This window comes from Podarcis cretensis (assembly GCF_951804945.1).
Source record: "Podarcis cretensis genome assembly, chromosome: 10".
NCBI lineage: Eukaryota > Metazoa > Chordata > Lepidosauria > Squamata > Lacertidae > Podarcis > Podarcis cretensis.
In genome coordinates this window covers 45,593,663-45,612,454 of record NC_137179.1, presented here as the reverse complement: position 1 = coordinate 45,612,454, position 18,792 = coordinate 45,593,663, and the positions used below count along the sequence as shown (strand labels likewise).

General features: G+C 43.3%; 1 protein-coding gene across 2 annotated transcripts in view; it reads right to left on the bottom strand.

Annotated features, from left to right (window-relative positions):
* Positions 1-18,792, bottom strand: part of PTPRR (protein tyrosine phosphatase receptor type R) — a 117,807-nt gene that overhangs the window by 77,285 nt on the left and 21,730 nt on the right. The window lies entirely within an intron of this gene.

The window sequence follows — 18,792 nt, the reverse complement described above, 5'->3', positions numbered from 1 at the left end:
ACATATCCCCTCTGTGGGCCATGTGATCTTATCCTCTTAGCTTCTGAGCCATCAGTCATGTAAATTTCAACACTAGCAAAGGAGCCTTTCCCCTTCTGGATGATTTATGTGTTGTTGCCCTCTGCTGGGGAAGGAAAAAGAGGCAATGAGTGAGTTGCATAATGTTATACAGGGTAATCACTTTGTCCTGTACACCCCAAGTCAATTGCTGAGATCATTGGGGGTGACTGGACAGGGTTCCTGATACTAGATCTGAGGCTAGCATTTAGAAGCCAGCAGAATCTGTGCTGGGACTCTCATGGATGCCTTTTCCCATGCGCGATTTACCTGAGTTAAGTGCCTTCTGTTTCACTGTTCCTGCCCAATAGCACCATAGAAAGAAGGAGCAACGCGATGGGAGGTTACTCTTTTAAGGATTCACCCTCCTCAGGAAAGCGGGTGAAGCTAAGGGTGAATAGACTGGACCCAGAGACTCATAGTTTCACCTCTAGCCTTTGTTGGAAGACATTGCTCAATAGGAGCTTTCCATGGTGTTGAAAACACTGCCCTGCCTTGTTTCCTCCTGGTACAAGCTCCAGATGGCTCCTGACAAAAGATTAGATTTCCAGCTTCACTCATGCAACCCTACCCACCCACCCCAATGGAGGAGTGCACTCAATTGAGTTGTTAATGGAGACCTTATTAAGCACTGGGTATACTTTACAAGGAATTAGGTTTGCTAACCTCCAAGCTTCCAGAGTAAAGCCTGATATGTATAAAGGGGGGAGGGACATCAATACAAGATTTATAAAAATGGGTTTTTAGTAGGACCTCCTGCTGACTGTCACTTTGCATTACACTGATCACTCACTTGCGACTAAATTGGCTTCAATGGACTTTTCCAAGCAATATCACCCTAATGTACTTAACAGTGTCTAGAAAGGTCTAGGTGGGCAGCTTTCATCTTTGTAAAATTGTGCATCACAACAATTATCCTTTAGAGTCATTGCTCTGCTCTTCCACAAGACAAGGCTGTTTAACTATTATTTTTATTGTGATCCAGTTAAGCAACAAATGATTAAAGAAGGTAACTATCTTCGAAAGGATCACAGATGTTTACAAGCAGCAATTACTGCGTCAGAAGGAATGATGACTATCTGGAAAATGAATGGCCTTTGGACAGGTGAGGGCAACCCCCCCCCCAGCACATTTATTATGCACAGCAACAGATATGCCATTAAGGATGTGGCCTCTGGAATTCCATAAGCATTCTGGGATTGGAGAAGCATGGAGGCAGCTGGAGTTCTTGTTCCAGTGGCCATGGATTTAATTGTAAACATGGGAGGAGATGTAGAGGAAGGGGAGAGGAGCCCACTGCCCAACTACCAGTGGTCTCAATTCAGCAACTTTTTGAATGTTTAAAACAGGGGTTGCAAACCGAGTACCTCTTATGCAGCCTGTGAAAGGTATATATATTCCCACAATAATCCACAATGCACATGAGGCTGCTTGACCTTGCTTCTCAGTCTTTCCACTGCTTTGGCCTCTCTGCCCTGGAATGTTCACATTTCATTGGATGCCAGGATCAGAAATGGCTGGTGTATGTGTATTTTTCATAGTTGGGGAGGGACGGGCATGCCCACACTTCTTGTGGTTTCTGTCTCTTTTTCAGGTCTTTTACATGTGGTAGTCATTCTGTGTTAAGCAACATCACCGTGGTAGCTGTTTCATGACTTGCGCCCATTGCGCTTCCTCAAAATTCCAAAATATGCCCACTGGTATAACAACAAAAAAAGAGGTCGGTGGCCCACAGTTTCAATTTTTTTTAAAAGAAGCCACTGTTACAGAAGGATTCCTCATCCAAACTGGACAAACTAGTTTGGGGCCTTACCCTTGAAATAGCTGCCCCTATTTCATGGTGGTGAAATTGTGTCTTGTTTCAGGGGCAAATTGTGAAACTGGGTAAACATCTCTCTCCGTCTCTCTCTCCATATCCGAAAAAAGATACACTATTGAGCAGCTGCGTGTATAGAGAGCGCTCATCTGAAGATTTGGAGGGGCCAGAATTCACTTTAAAGGGTTATTAAAACTATTTCCTTTTCACTAATTATCCCCTGTAGGGTCCTGTACATTTACATATTTTTTTTTCAGTGGGTATGCCAATACTAATGTTATTAAAGTATTGATCTTGGCAGCTTGTGTCTTAACCATGAAAATCTAAGGAAACTGAGTTCAAAGAGAGGCACCGAGACCTTAAAGTGGCCACCAGTACTTGGAAGAAGAGGCTGACAAAAAGTGGAAGGTGGGAACAACCATGAGATCAGCAAAGTCTAACAAAAGCATTTCCTGAACCTCACCAAAATCTTCATATCCGCTGGCCTTGCTAGCCTAATTTGCAATGGTGCTGGTGGGGAAATCATTTGCTGAATGGATCAGTTACCCCAAGTGATCCACACTGATGTGTGTGTGCTTGGCCTTGTGCCCCTGCCCATTTCCCCCATTCTCACTCACTCCATGCAATGAGAAGTGTAATTTAATATCTCTCCTTGAAATGCCCTTGTACTTTCCATTCCCTTGCCATGTGTTTTGAAAGCATGGAAGAGAAGCTAATGGCCTCAGGGGACTATTCTATCTCCCTGATGCCTGTGGCTTTCTCCCGTTAATGTTAATGGGAATTGAAAGTTGCATCCAGGAAAGAATACACCATTGCTTTTAACATGAAAAAGCAATACAGAAAAACAAGGAGTAAATGTAGTGCGTGCATAGTGTGGATATAAACCACAATAAGCTATGAACACACTTCATATAACACAGACATTGAGATTTTAATCATAGGAAAATGACAAAACTCATGACTAGAAATAATTGCAATGCTCCAATTTCTTGCCAATGATACTTAGGAGACCAGAAAAAAAAAAAAGGTTGAGTTATGTACCAGCCAAAATACATGTGAAAAGTGAAAGAAGCTTCCCAGCGAATTAATTTCTGATTTTCATTATCTCTCTTTCTGCATTACTGTATCCGCAAAAGTCAAATATTATGAACTCTAGAGACCAAGCTCATTAGTGATATATTATTTAGCATTTTAATATGCTGGAATTGTGGAAAGTACTCGACATGGCAAAAGAGAAACTCAGCTAAGGAAACGAGACTCCACAGATTTTAGTAAAGCCCATTAAGATACCTGCATATATTTTATAACTGATCATTTGCAGCACATTCCAAAATGATCAAACTATCGTCACATAATGATGTGGATATTCTGCAAGTCACAATGAGGTAGAATGCACTAGAATCGACAAAATGCAGCTTTTTCAAAAGTTCAGGTGTGATTGATAAAGGCTGGAATGTAAACAACCCATTATTGAAAAAGAATTAGGTTTCTAAACAATTAAAAGAAACTTAAATGAAATTTGTGTACAAGGTGTGAACATAAAGCAGCATACCAGGCTTTTTTATACTTTTCCAAAAGAGAGATGAAATATGCTACCTGGGATGCTTCTAGCTGTGCATCTTCACAATGTAGCTGCATAAATTGCTAATGGAGAGAACACCACAAGTCAAGCTTAAAATTGGGTGGGAGGGGGGAATACAATTTGGGGGGTAGAGGGGCTACGAAAATAACTGCAATCCTAGCCCCAGTTATCCGGGAGCATCACTGAATTTAATAGGACTGACTTCTGAGTAGACATGGCTGGGATTGTGCAGTCCATTTATTCTGAGCCAATTCAGACTCTGTCGCTAACTGACCCACTTGCCTGCGTCTCTCCAAGCCCTGTATTTGACTTGCTCACCGAGAGCTGGAAAACTACATTTCCCTACACTCCTTGCACCTGATACATAACCGCAGCAGTGACCCAGACATCAGAGGCTGGAGTGAAAAGTGGTACCTCCCTTCGTTCTACCAACCTGGATAGGTTTATAAAGGGATTAGAGAAATACCTGGAAGATAAGGCTGTCTGTGGGGACTAGCCACAATGGCTATGTTCTCCCTGTACTGTTGGAGACAGCAATCCTCTCTATACCAGTCACTGGAAACTACAAGTGTGGTGAATGCTGTCACACTCACGGACTTCCCGCAGGCATCTGCTTGACCACTGTAAGAACAGAATGCTGGCCATCAGTCCAGCAGGCCCTTCTTATGTTCTTATGTCTTTTTATTGGACTATATTGGAAGGTTGCTTATTTCCCAGCTGAGGGAGGTGCAGAACTGTCCTTTAGTATCTGACAGAGATGCAGAAAAGAACAAGACGCTTCCCTTTCTGCCCCCTGCATAGTCATACGACGCACCTGAAGCCACTTCTTTGCTTGCTTTTACCTTATTCACGGCACGGTTGCCTGAGCCATGGCTTTCTGTGCCTGTTGACTGAAGAAATTAATACCTGCTGTTGGAGCATCTCACTGGCTCTTTAGTGCACACAGACTTTGGGGAGATTCCTGCCCTCATTTCGAGTCCTATTGACACTCATTTTGAAGTGCACGCCGAAGAGCTCTCCAAAACTCCAGCTCTGCATGCTCAATATCTCTGCTGTTTCTCTTTGATCTCATTCTTCCCCAGTGCCAAGAGCTCACCACTGATTTTTTTTTTAAAAAGCATATTAACACATGCGTTTGGAAAAGAGGAAACAAGAGGTGGAGGAAAGTCAATTAAACTGGAGACCTAAAGCATCCTTGCAGCCTATCGCTGGGCTGTTGCTTTGGTTAAAGCGTGGCACAGCCTCTTCTTACCTTGCCTCCTTCCTCAGTGGTAGCAGACACTATCATGCTCAGGAGAAAAAGGAATGCAGAGGCAATAACAATAGGCAAGATCTAGCAAACTCCAGCCATCAAGATTTTGCATTTAAACGAGAAGCTATCTAATTTGCACTTCTCAAACCAATGTGCAAATGAAAACACAGCTATCCTCTGAAAACCACACTTTTCCAAATTTTATGATGTTGTTCTACAAGTCAACTGTATGGACAAAATGCACATATTAGGTGAAAATAACATACAAAAATGCATTAGAGATTGCTCGCAAGGATGTATGTGTTGGTTAAAACTGCACACAAACTTGTGTCTATTAGGAGGAATTAAAATGCTCGTGAATTTCAGGAGGGTTCTTCTGTTTGTAAAATCATAAATTGCTGTGTGAAGAACTGAATTTAAGACTAGAAAAATGAGAAACTTAAAGAAGCAAAACTGGCAGAGTCATCCATCCCCCAAAAGGCAAATTAATCAGGATACAGATTTAGACTGCCCAACACGCAATCTCAGTTGTGGACATCCCTTAAAATCTTTGCAATTTTAAGGTGTTGTCCCCAGGTAGAAGTTTAGCCATACAAGAGAGGGAACCTAAAATAAGAGGGAGTTAATTTTCTATCACCTGAAGATGGTATTGCTTTACTTTGGGGGGGTGGGGTGGGAGGCGACATGCTTTCTGACCACTAAGTAATGCTTCCAAACTCAGCTTCCCTTGACTTCTTATCTTAGCAATCAGCTGAAATGAGCTTTGTTAATACAGTATTATGACCACCACATTTTTCTTTGCTTCTGTTCTGTGCTTCTCAGGGGACTGATATGTTTCAATTAAGGATTAAGAGAGATGCAAGCAAAGTGCTGGATGTTATGTTTTCAAAAAATAGGGGATCAGTCATTTTGGTTTCTTAGTCACAACTGCCCTCTGTGCAACTTAAAAGCTCTTTAGTACCAGGCAGAGACTAATCTCAATTAAGTCTGCACAACTCCTCATTAAACCCATTTTAAACTGCAGAAATTCTGGCTTAACACTGTTCTCTCTCACACACACATAATAGCAGTTGACAGGGCTTACCTGACCTCCTGTCTACCAGTTGCAGCTGGTAGGCGGAATAGGTCTCAAACTTTCTGCTGGGCTTCCCCACCCAATGCCTGCAACTCTTTCCTTCCTGATGCCTTGCCTCCCTGACAGCCCTGGAGTGTCCTGGGCCATCCAGCCCCACATGAGACCATCTGCACCCGATTCGTCCAATGCCTGAGTCACCCCGAGTAAGCCTGATTTGGCTCAGTACTTGGGCCTCAGCCAAATCTGGCGCACAGCCCTAATAGAAAGTTGCATTAAAGAGCGTATTTCACAGAACGCACCACTTCATATAAATAAAGCTTTTTCTGAAGCCAGGTACTATAGTCCCAAATATATAATAAACTGGAATTACATATAGAAAAATATCAGAGTTTGTGTTTCCGGTTTTTAAATGTTCAGGACAAACCTATTTCTGTCTTCTGCAGAATGTTTCCCGTAAGGCTAAAAGGCAAGAACAGTTGTGTCATCTGTGTGATTTGCTGACTGAGCCCAGTAATAGAGTGCCTATTATGGAGGTAAATTTAGTCATTCCAATAATTATGGGCTGCAGCCAGACTTTTACCACTGGGCTTATCTCTCTTGCTCCTTTTATTTTCTGTTTCTGTTTACTCCAGCAATAGAGCAGCACATCTTTCTGGCCAAGTGAGTGAGGATAAGTTATACCAAAAGGAGCCATGTACAAACAGTCCATAATTCAAAAAGTGAAAATCCAGCTGCTTTTTTTTTTTAGAGGGCCAAATACCAGCTATGCCCGGGAAATTCCAGACATTTTGCAACCCTACCAAAATTCTGATTGCTTCAGTGACAAGGTTTGGTATAGCAGTGTTATCGCAGGCAAATATTAATTCCTTAGCCTTACAAGCCAAAGTTTTCATTGTATCCCTAAATTCTAAACTTGAGCATGGCAAATCAGATTTTAAGTTTATCTCTTTATTAGGGACTAGAAAGTACTTTTTAAAAGGCTGATAGATATTCTAGAAGAGGCTTCCAGTATGAACATAAAGGCTTTATGGTTTCTACACTAATCTAAATCCATTTTTGTTTACCAGGCCTATATGCAAATTGCTAATGTTTAAAGACAGTCCAATTACTCAAAGCAAATTATTTATCAAAGACTATTTGACTTAGCTTGCAATGAAATCCCTGCTATACTATTTGAAACTCCGGCTAGCTGTATAATTTCAGTGAGTGGGATGCTCAAGTATTTCTTTCCCCTCTTTATGATTTATTATTATTTCATCTCCATTTTCTTCATGAACACACAGGAAAATTGCACATTAAACTCCACAGTTAAATTGCACCTTCTCCCCAATGTGTCTGAGTACTGGATTAGAAACTCTGGTTTTACAGATGTTTAAGATTTATATGGCCCTGACCCTGTGCTAGGCACAAACACTGAAAAGGAACGAAAACCACTCCAGGTGTTGATGTTTTCAAATGGCAACTGGAAAAATGAAGTAGATGAACAAATGTTCACTAGAATCTAATAAGGTCAATCTATATAGGAGACGGGGAAATTAAAGTTATGTTACTATCTCAGTTCACCTGATAATAATATCCAAAAGCAGAGATGCAAATCACATTAATCAAATCACATAAACCATATTTACCAAAATCTATCAACAGATAAATTTCTAACTACTGATTCCCTCTTAATGTTAATGACACCTTAAATCCCCAGGCTCTATAATAATCAGTACTTACATAGTCACTCTTCATTTTTTAATGTACTTGTAGCTGGTGCTTGCCAGTATGTTCAAAGCAGTATATTAATTTGAGAGTCTTTCTTAAACTTTTAAGTTGCCTCCATACATGGTACAAAGCACGCAAAGCATCATATGCTATGAGATTACGCCACTACAGATATTCCTGGAAGCCTCAAATAGGATGACAGGATTAAAATATATAGTTAGCTCCCTGTAAATGTAAACGCATCAGCTTCATTTACATCCTATAAACCAACGGTGACTCATTTTCCGAGGGTAGATCCTTATAGCCAAGATGACACCCTTCACACGCAAAGGGGGTGGAGATCAAGAAGCTGAGGAACCCCAAAGTTTGCCAAACGGTAGTTTACAAATTAAAACGAAGCCTAAGGAGAATAAAAAAATAAAATGAAAAAACCAAATAGCCAGTAAGGATTGGACAAGCTCAATTGCTATGGATTGCTGGCAGTCAAAGTAGGGAATGGAAAACTGGGGAGGCGATAGTGGAAGGGAGTGTCTTGGAAAAGGTGTATGGCACTGAACAGGAGCCCTTTACATTGCAACATTTTGCTGCTGTTCCCACTTGTTGTTCTAGTAGCACATCTGTAGTAAAGTATCTGAAAGCTATTTTAATGCCACCAACGAACTGCCTATAAAAGTGCCTTGTTTTTAAAATTGTGGATTTCAGTCACTCTAAATATGCATTCTTATAGCTATGAAAATCACTGCCTTCAGTGGCACACGGATTGCATTTAAAGCCTTTTAAAAAAAAATGAAAACTGCATCTTTCATTCTTTTTAAAATAAAAGCATTTAAAAGGGAAAAAAAAACCATTTTTGTTATTGTATGAATCAGGAGGCATGGGTAATCTTCTATCACACTCTTCTTTTTGCTCAAGGAAAAGAGTATGCCATTTCCTTTGCTCTGAAGTTAAGATTTCCTTTTATCTCTTCATGTTGTCGTATTCTCTTTGGTCCAGCTGTCTCTTTGCAGGAAAATGTGAACCGCCAATGATTTTGTGGAAAGCAGAATGGTACAGATCTCCTGCTTATGAACAGAACGTGGTTGTCAGGAGCTGAATTAAAAAGATCCTACACTATTCACCCTCATACATTTCAGGAAAGGTCGTTTGCACAAAAGGTAATGACAACTGGGGTCCCAGAATATATATAGATTTTTCATTCTGCAAAATACTTAAGATCCCACGCTTGTTCCAAAGGAACAGTCTTCTTACATGTCTTTTCATGGTGTGTGCTTTCACAGGACATGGCATCATGATGTACTGTGTACTTGAACACCTATATCTCCCATTCAATTCACCTCAGCTGGGTCATCCCTATACTACACTCCCTATACTACACTCACAGTACAATCCTGTAATCTAATTCAGCCAGAGCACTTCTTGACATCTTTGCAGGACGGACAGTATGTCATGCATAGGGTCTCTGGCTGCTGATGAGAGTTGGGTGATCTCTTGCTCTTTGTGCTTTGTAAATCTACCCTGACTGGCACCCTAAAAGTTCAAATCCAAAAACCTTCTCTACTACTGATCTGTATAATCATAATCATAATCACAATATGCCAGCTGAGACCCTACCCGCCCGCAGACTGTCTCGCCAGAGTGGTGCATGCTCTAGTTATCTCTCACTTGGACTACTGCAATGCACTCTACGTGAGGCTACCTTTCAAGGTGACCTGGAAACTGCAACTAATCCAGAATGCGGCAGCTAGACTGGTGACTGGGAATGGCTGCCGAGACCACATAACACCAGTCCTGAAAGACCTTCATTGGCTCCCAGTTCATTTCTGAGCCCAATTCAAAGTGTTGGTGCTGACCTTTAAAGCCCTAAATGGCTCTGGCCCAGTATGCCTGAAGGAGCGTCTCCACCCCCATCGTTCAGCCTGGACACTGAGGTCCAGTGCCGAGGGCCTTCTGGCGGTTCCCTCACTGTGAGAAGTGAGGTTACAGGGAACCAGGCAGAGGGCCTTCTCAGTAGTGGCGCCTGCCCTGTGGAACATCCTCCCATCAGATGTCATACCATGTCTTGTGATCAATTATATGGCACGGGGCTTACCTGGGCCCCCCTAATATTTTATTCAAGTTGGCAACCCTGTGAGTTGGTGCGCTTCAGGAGGGGTGTGGCCTGGAAAGGGCCATCTGGGGTTACATCTGTCCGTGGGCCTGACGTTCCCTATCCCTAACACAGGGAATAAACAGCAGCAGCACCTTATTTGAATATTTGTTCTAAAAGCAATTTTCAATACGGAGCTCAAGACTTCCAACGCTGAATGCTTTCACACTTGGCAGCACAAAGCATTTATGTCAAACAGTTAGGGGTTGTTGGGGGGTTATTTTTGCTTCTCATATTCTTCACATGCCTTTAACTGGGTATTATAATCACCTATGTGTCCCTGCAGTTCTTGTATAAGCCAAGAACCACAATAAAGAGGCAATTTCTTGCTAGTTTGCCTTTGGGTGGATGCTAATGTATTTGATTTAAAATGACTTCAGAGGTAGGCTTTTAAGAGATTGCTTTGAACCAAAGGAACAAACTGCCTGGGAAACTGAGCAAAGCCCCCTCGTCACTTGTTGCCTGTCATCCCACGTAGACACATTGCAACAATCTCCCATGGATATCTTCTGTTAAAAGGACAAAAATAGGGAGCAAATTGACAAGATCAGTGGGGCTGTGCTGGGGGAATGTGGAGGAGTGCAGCTCTGGGACTTTTTCCAGAGCAGCAAATGCACTGCTCTGCTTTCCTTTGGACCACATCAGAGAGGCTGGGGGTGTGTGGTCTTGTTGTCTGAGCAGTCCAGGACCCCATACACACTGCCCAGGCTTGCACATCCTGGAAAGTTGCTTCAGTACTGCAAGTGCAGTGGCTTGACTTCACCCCTGGAGGCACACTCCACTGTCTCTTGAGACAGCTGGAAGCCACCAACAACACTGCTTGGAAGGATTAAGATGTCCATTTGTACATATAGCATTTTTTACGCGTTTGATCCTATGCCAGATCGCTGGACAAAAGGTGGGTCTATAATAAATAATAATAATAATAAATTTTATTTATATCCTGCCCTCCCCAGCCGAAGCTGGGCTCAGGGCGGCTAACAACAATAAAACAGTACAACAGTACAACACAACACAACACTCTAAAATCATTCATTATAAAATTAATTCAAATCAAACCAATGGCAACCATTGGGCCAGAGTTCCGCGAAGATTGCCGAAGGAGGGAGTCAGGCTGTGCCCTGGCCAAAGGCCTGGTGGAACAGCTCTGTCTTGCAGGCCCTGCAGAAAGATGTCAAGTCCCGCAGGGCCCTAGTCTCTTGTGACAGAGTGTTCCACCAGATCGGAGCCACAGCCGAAAAAGCCCTGGCTCTAGTTGAGGCCAGCCTAACCTCTCTGTGGCCTGGGACCTTCAAGATGTTTTTATTTGAAGAGACTCATTTACACTGACTGAATAAAGAAAGTGATTAAAGTGAAGGACACTAGACAAAGTCTGGTCCTGGTCTGTAAGTATGTTGAATATAATTAGATTTTAGACTGCAATAATTAATTAATACGTTAATGGAAGTTGTCTGGCATGCTGCTAATGAATCTGCTTGCTCTCCTGTGTCGCTGTCTTGGCTTTCCCTTAAGATTCAAAAAATCCATGAGCCTTTGCACTGGACGTACATTAGCTATGATTTCCTATAAGTGTTGAGAATAAAACTGAACAGGCAATCAATAAGGATGGTTCGTAAAAAGACAAGACATATTGGTCACATTAGGACGGCACAAATGAGTCCATTACATGCAGGTTTTGCCCTGTATGGAAGAAGTTAGGAATTGCCAGCAAAGCAGGGCTTGTGTTCATTAGCCGGGGTGATTGTTCTGTTATCGGTCAAAGTCATATTATACGCAGCACAATGTAAATAGTGCCAGAAGCCATTTACCCAAATAATTCATAATTACAAAAATACTAACAGATCACAGAAAGACCAAAGCAAACAAACAAAAACCACTTGTACCATTCTTGGGCAAAAAGACAACATAGCCAATACAATTTCAAAACTGAAATCTCTGCATAATGTTGTTTTCATCTGGCATTCTTTAATTTTGCTGGTTCATACTGTATTGCTCAACTGTGTTATTTGGACCAGTTGGAAAACATTTTGCACCCCCCAAAACCAGTATATTAATGTCCAAAATAATAAATAATTATGGGAGAAGGATAATAGGGGAGGGCAGAAAAGGAAAACAACTACCCAAACTGTTAATCTGAATTGAACATAGATGCATTTATGGACTAGATCAGTGTTCCCCAACCTTGGGCCTCCAGCTGTTTTTGGATTACAATTCCCATCATCCTTGATCACTGGTCTTGCTAGCGAGGGATGATGGGAGTTGTAGTCCAAAAACAGCTGGAAGCCCAAGGTTGGGGAACACTGGACTAGATGACTCTTGGGGTCCCTTCCAACTCAACAGTTCGATGATTTCCACACCATCATCTCTCAAGTATATATCACCCAAGACTGTAGAGAATATATTCTCACAATATTCTCCAAGAACTGATAAAGGACATAAAACTCTATTTCAAACCCACATCGGAACAAAGATTGCATGAGGGTAACACATATATTTACCATATATCTTCTTGACCATACCCAATACTAATGCCTAATTATAATATTTTATTGCATATATATTCTTAGCTCTAGTTCTTCCCCATAAGGCTTCCACCATGCAGTGAACAGGACATGCATTAACTCAACCTTCGATTTCTGAAAACCTTTCACCCATCTCTTTCTGGAACACAGCCAAAGAAGAATTAAGCTCCATTACCAATTGTCAGTTAGGAGTGACCTTGAAGCAAAGGACAACAGAAGGATGATACAACATTTGTTATGGGAACCATAATATAGTACTAATAATGATAATAGAGATCCCAGCTTGGCCCCATTTGCAAAACTTGCTAACTGTCCACTAGGTGTTTTTTTTTAAGGCAAGGTTTCCTCATGCATTTACAGCCTACCAAGCTATAGGCCATTAATCATCCACGAAGTCACATCATCAGGAAGATGGTCCCCATTTTGGTCCAGATGGAACAGAAGGTCGGGGAGGGGGCAGGGGAAGATGATTTTGAGGGGATGTGAACCATGTGCCTCAACATAGGGATTCAGCCATCCCATTCCCACCCTGCCTGCTGCTAGCCATGCTGTAGTGCCACAGTGCCCCTCGCTGAATGGACGCCTGACCAGCATCGGGGTGATGCACTGGCCTAGGGCTGCATCGGTTGGCTGGGCTCCCCCCTGTGCGGGCTGGTGGGCAGGTGGTACAGTGCGGCCCTGTGAGCCCTCTGTGCCCCGTGCCCACATCGCAACAGCAGCAGTGAGGGCTGGGCTGGCACAGTGGGTTTTGTATACATGGTATACACTAGTCCTTGTATACACTAGTCCTTCTCAGAAAAGACCCCTTGAAGTTAATGGACATGATTAACATGCTCATTCATTTCAATGGGTCGGATTTCAGTAGGATTTAGTTGAATACAGTCCTACAGCTGCAATCCTATGCCCACTTACTCGAGAGCAATGCCCATTTAATTCAGTGAGGCTTGCTTCCAAGTATATGTGCATAGGACTGCACTGCACTCCACACATGATAAATTAAGAATATATTGCACTCTTATTTTTCCTCTTCATTTTATATGGAACAAGACAAAAATAAAAATAAAAATGCCTTTGGGATGTTCTAGTGTACATTAGACTCTAAACACAATCCTTTTTGCCCTCTCTACAAAGACTGACAGCAAGCACAATGCCAGCATAATAGTTCGTCCCACAATTATCCCTGCTGAAGTGCACCGAAGGAAGCAAAAAGGAAATGAGGCCAGCAAACTTCTTTGTGCAAACAAAATACAGAACGACAGAGCTGGAGGCTCCTTGGATGCCATTTGGAACACGTGCCGTGCCAATTAGAATTATTCACAAAATAAAGGGGACGAAGCATCTTTCCCTAAGAAGGAAATCTGGGATCCGAGGGCTACATGGCTTGAAGGAATCATGTTGCCATAAAGTGGTCCAAACCATAAAAAGAAAATGAAGGTGTTGGGTGGGGTTTTTTTGGGGGGGGAGAGGGGAACAATCATAGGAAGGTGAAGTTAAACGATAAGAGACATGCATGTAATGACCTACTTCCACACTGCAAGCTGCCAGAGGATATCCCTTGGTACCAGTGTGCAGGCCCAGCCCTAGCATTAGACAGAGTGAAGCAGCTGCCTCAGGCAGCAGCTGCCAGAGGTCACAGCAGCCCTTTCACTGTTCTCCCTAAATCTACTGTGCTAGCCTGTTCTATGCCCCCCTGAACTACTCTGCAACCCTCAGATACAGTGTTGTTCTGTCACAAGTACTAAAGAAAGATTCAACTGCTAGTCCAGTAGGACTAGGTACAGGATTGAAGGGTGGGTGCTATCATCTTCTTCGCCTCAGGCAGCAAAACGTCTTGGGCCAGCCCTGCTAAGTGGTGTTTCTTAGCGCTGTAGGGCTAAATTAAGACATGCTGAGGCTTTAAGCTTTGCCAAATTTAGGAGGCCACATCATGTTAGAAATATACACATGTTTTTCGGTGACACAAAGTACGATGAAAACAGAAATACTAAACTTTTAAATTGTCGTATATGAGGATTCAGCGAAAGCCAATCACCTAACAAACATGAACAACTTGCCATCAGCCTATTTACAGATAAAATACCTTTAAATGAAAACACCTTGTGAATGGCATATACAAAACTACATTATAGTTATTTATGCACAGATTTATCAACACTATATGACAAAGAATTGTGTAGGAATTAAGTATACTTTTGCCTTCTTATCATAGCCCACAAGTGCCCTGGAAAAAAGGGACATCCCGTTTTCTTGTGTGAACATGGAAACCATTTTTGGTGCTCATGAAATTTTGGTGCTCATGCAATTCTGCATCAAGACCTTGCCCTGAAATGCGCTTTTTGGGAGGTCACAGTTTTGGGCACCATGCAAGCACGGCCCTGAAAAGAAGCGCATATGATGGGCTTCGTGATCTTGTGCGGGTCATGTGCCTCGAACGGGAGCACAGGTGGGAAGACCCAACATACTGGTTTAGGGACTCAAGATGTTGGAGGGTATGCCTCAAAACAACATCTGTTTTATAGTCTGTTTATCCTGTTTCCTTTATTAACCAATTATTTAAAACTTGAAATCTAGTTTTTAAAAATTGAATTTAGAGGCCCCTCATAATCTGAGGCTCTGAGTTATAGTTTCCTTAGTGTATGCATAAAGCTGGCCCTGCACATGGGTCAATAAGCTATCACACAGTTTATTGGCAACAGGTGTTTTTGGCATTTTGATGAAATCGCCATTGTGTGGGAGTTGCAAAAAACTTCCACACTGAGGAGCATCTATTCCACAATAATCACCTGCCTGCAAGACTCCTAGGGCAAAGGCCTGGCCAGAAGATCACACCTTTTATTTTCACTTTCTAATTTATTTTTTAAATTGCACCAGACAGTTCCCATTCAAACAGGGCAAGTTGTCAGGTTTTATTGGATTCTTCTGTTTTCAGTTCAGCCAGTTCTGTGAACATCAAATCTTCTGGGAAACTAGGAAAGCCACATTTGATCTTATATTTTATTTCAAGTGCTTCTTTTTTAAAAAAACAACACAAAACTTAAGGCAGTCGACTGTGAACATTTGCAAAAAAGGCACAGTTAAAGCCCAAATTTAAAGAGGAACAGTCAGTCTGAATCTGTGGGGCCTACTTATGGTATAATCAAATTCTGCTTAGGGCACTTAGAAATTGCATAGCAATTTCCTGTTGCTCCTTAATAGAAAAGGCTAAAAACATCAGATAAGAACAACATTGTCTTGCAGTAGGAAGCCCCTCAAGGTTATATGAAATTATGCCTGGGAGGGGGAAAAATCCCTTTACCTCCTATTCATACAAATAAAATGATCAGGTTTACACCAAGATGTATCCTCAGATTATCCATTAGCATAGTTCCTTTATTGAGAGATTCACAAAGCAATTTTCTTTTTCTTTTTGCTTAGCTACATCCAGTTCACAGCATCTGCAATCTGTTTCAAGGAAATGGTAATAGGGTAGCAATACAGCTTTTGGTGTGTGTTTTTGTTCAGATTCTCATTTTCTAATGCAAAATTTTCACTCATAATACGGAGGATCGATAGCACATTCACCCACCCACCATTCCTGCTTCTACTTTGCAAATACATAAAACTGGATAGCGCTCAGAACCTTCTTGTTCTGCTGCAAGCGCTGGCAGCATTTAAAAGGAAAAAATAAGCTCGCTTTCCAGACTTTCCTACTCCATCATAATGCACTCAAAGGATGCAATTGGATTGCAGGAGATATTATGACCTGCAATTGCTCTCATGAGTTCAAGAACCAGGAGCACTAGTAAAGTCAGGATCTAAAGGTCAGGTTTCTTTGGCAAAACCCACTCAAAGAAATGGGATCTGTAAAATAACAATTGCTGATCTGGTGGCGGGAGGGGAGAGGGGGTGTCTTAGGCAGCCATATTCTTTATAATAACTGGTCCCCATGCTTTAAACTTTTTCCTCCAACCCCCTTTCCCTCACATGCCATGTATTCTTAGATTGTAAACCTGAGAGCAGAGATTCCTGGATTTTGTAAGCCACCCTAGGAAGATTAAGTAAATGGTTGAAATAAATATAATTTTATTTAAAACATTATTCCACCCTTTCCCCAATGAGCCCAAGACATCCTACACTGATCTTACCCCATTTTTCTCTCTCCTCATAATAACCTTATGAGCAGTACTATTTTTCGAGAAAAAGAGGTGCCAGAACTCACCATGAACACCTCCCTTGTTCTCTTATAATGGCGACTGAGAGGTGACGGAACTGAGCTCCATTGAATTCCAGCTAAAAAAAAGCCCTGCCTATGAGGTAGGCTGGCATGAGATAGAGCAGCTGCCCAAGTCAGGGGCATAGGAAGGGGGTTGCGGTCTACCCTGGGTGTCACCCTGACAGGAGGGGGGGACAAAGTGGCGGGCGGCACTCATCACAGCGGGGCTGCAGCACACACGGGCCACGCATCTAAGTGGCCACAGGCTCCGTGCTGTCTGTCCGCTGCCTCCCCCCCAGCTATAGGGTGGCTGAGGCCCCCCTGCACGCCCTGTCCCTATGGGCGCCATGCGTCCTGTATGGGAACCACATGCCCTGTCCTTATGGGCTCTGCATGCCCCGCGGCGCCCATAGGGACGGGGTGCATGGCACCCATAGGGGCGGAACAGGGCAGCATGGGACAGCATGGGATGCGAGCGCCCCGTTCTGTCCTTGTGGGCACCACACACCCCGCCCCTATGGGCGGTTTGCCCTGCTCCTGGGCACGCTGCCCCAGGTGCCTGAGAGGCTTCCTCCGCCACTGGCCCAAGTCACCAGCTCCAGATCTGAACCATTATTTGAGTAGGTGTGTTAATATTGTAAACCTGCCTCAGTGGCACTTTGGGTGATCAAATGGTGGCACAACTGGGGGGAATAAATGAATAAATAGAATGGATTCAGATAAAGACCACCTGAGAGAACACAGGAGAAGCCCTACTATCAAAGCCTTCACTAAGATTTCCAAAAAGCAAAACTGGGTGGGGAAGCTGTGACCACCACAACCCCTGGGTGTTGTTGGATTCCAGCTCCCATCAGCCCCAGCCAGTATGGCCAATGGTCAGGCCTGATGGAAGTTGTAGTCCCAAAAAACCTCTGAAGGCTGCCAGTTCCCCAACCCTGACATAACCTCATTTTTTTGAAGGTGACTAATGCACAGGGGATGGGACGCAGGTGGCGCTGTGGGTTAAAGCCTCAGCGCCTAGGGCTTGCCGATCGAAAGGTCGGCGGTTCGAATCCCTGCGGCGGGGTGCGCTCCCGCTGCTCGGTCCCAGCGCCTGCCAACCTAGCAGTTCGAAAGCACCTCCGGGTGCAAGTAGATAAATAGGGACCGCTTACCAGCGGGAAGGTAAACGGCGTTTCCGTGTGCGGCTCTGGCTCGCCAGAGCAGCGATGTCACACTGGCCACGTGACCCGGAAGTGTCTCCGGACAGCGCTGGCCCCTGGCCTCTTAAGTGAGATGGGCGCACAACCCCAGAGTCTGGCAAGACTGGCCCGTACGGGCAGGGGTACCTTTACCTTTAATGCACAGGGGAGTGTCTTTGCGTATTAGTGTTCCTGGAAAGGTCATCAAGATGACAAAAAATGCTCCTGAAAGTTCAATGCAAAAAAAAGGGGGGGGGAGCAAAAGCAGCAAGCAAACAAAGAGGAAAAGTGCACGGCAATAAAATGCAAATCATTCAAAAAATGCTTTGAGAGAGGAATGACTCTCTGCGGGGAAGAACATTCAGATTCTTAAACCCAAATCTCTCCTAACCGCTCGCTGGCCCACAGCTTTCCTGGAACACGGGAGAACCCCAACTGTCAAGGCTTCCCCAAAGACATTCCTGAGGGAAATTTATTTGCGAATGATTATTCAGTTTGGCAGTTGACTCTCCTCTCCATAATTGTGCACTGAAATACTTCTCTACCCACCCCAACGAGGCAATACTATAAGTAGAAAGTCCTCAGATATCCTCACAGAAGGGCTTGTACTCTAAATAGAGGCTAACCGGGTGCTTAATTCACACTGTTGTGCTCCAGCCATTGCTGCCCATATGGCTCTCAGTCAGGCCGGCACTCGCAGGAGAGCAGCCTTTGCTCTGCACAAATGCATTAAGTAGAGGAAGTCAGGACTCTCACTAGGCAGCTAATGGAGATTTAATGGGGCAGTTATGTAAGAATGACCAACTGTAAATGTGCTTAATTCAGGCTTCAGGTATTTATGTAAAAAAAACAAAAACCCAAACCCCCACACAGTAGAAGAATTCAGGCCAAATCGAGGGAGCTTTCACGTTCTGTTCTACACATGTGGGGTTGCCATATAATTCATGCAAATTGCAACACATTTTCCTTTTAAAAAGCAGCTGCTGCTATGTTTATGGTAGCTGTGTTAAGCGTGCACCTGCCTCCCACCTGCATGGCTCAGCTTTATCCACATGCAGGAAAAGAAAGGAAGTTTGGCAATTCTTTCGGTCTTTGCCGATCTGGTGCTTTGGATGCAACTCCCATCAATCTCAGTCAGCATGGGTGGCCAAGGCTGATGGGAGTTGTAGTCCAAAACATCTGGAAGGCACAAGGTTGGCAAAGATTGTACCAGAGGATTTTCCACCTTATTTTCATTGACACTGGTGCTGTATCTCTAA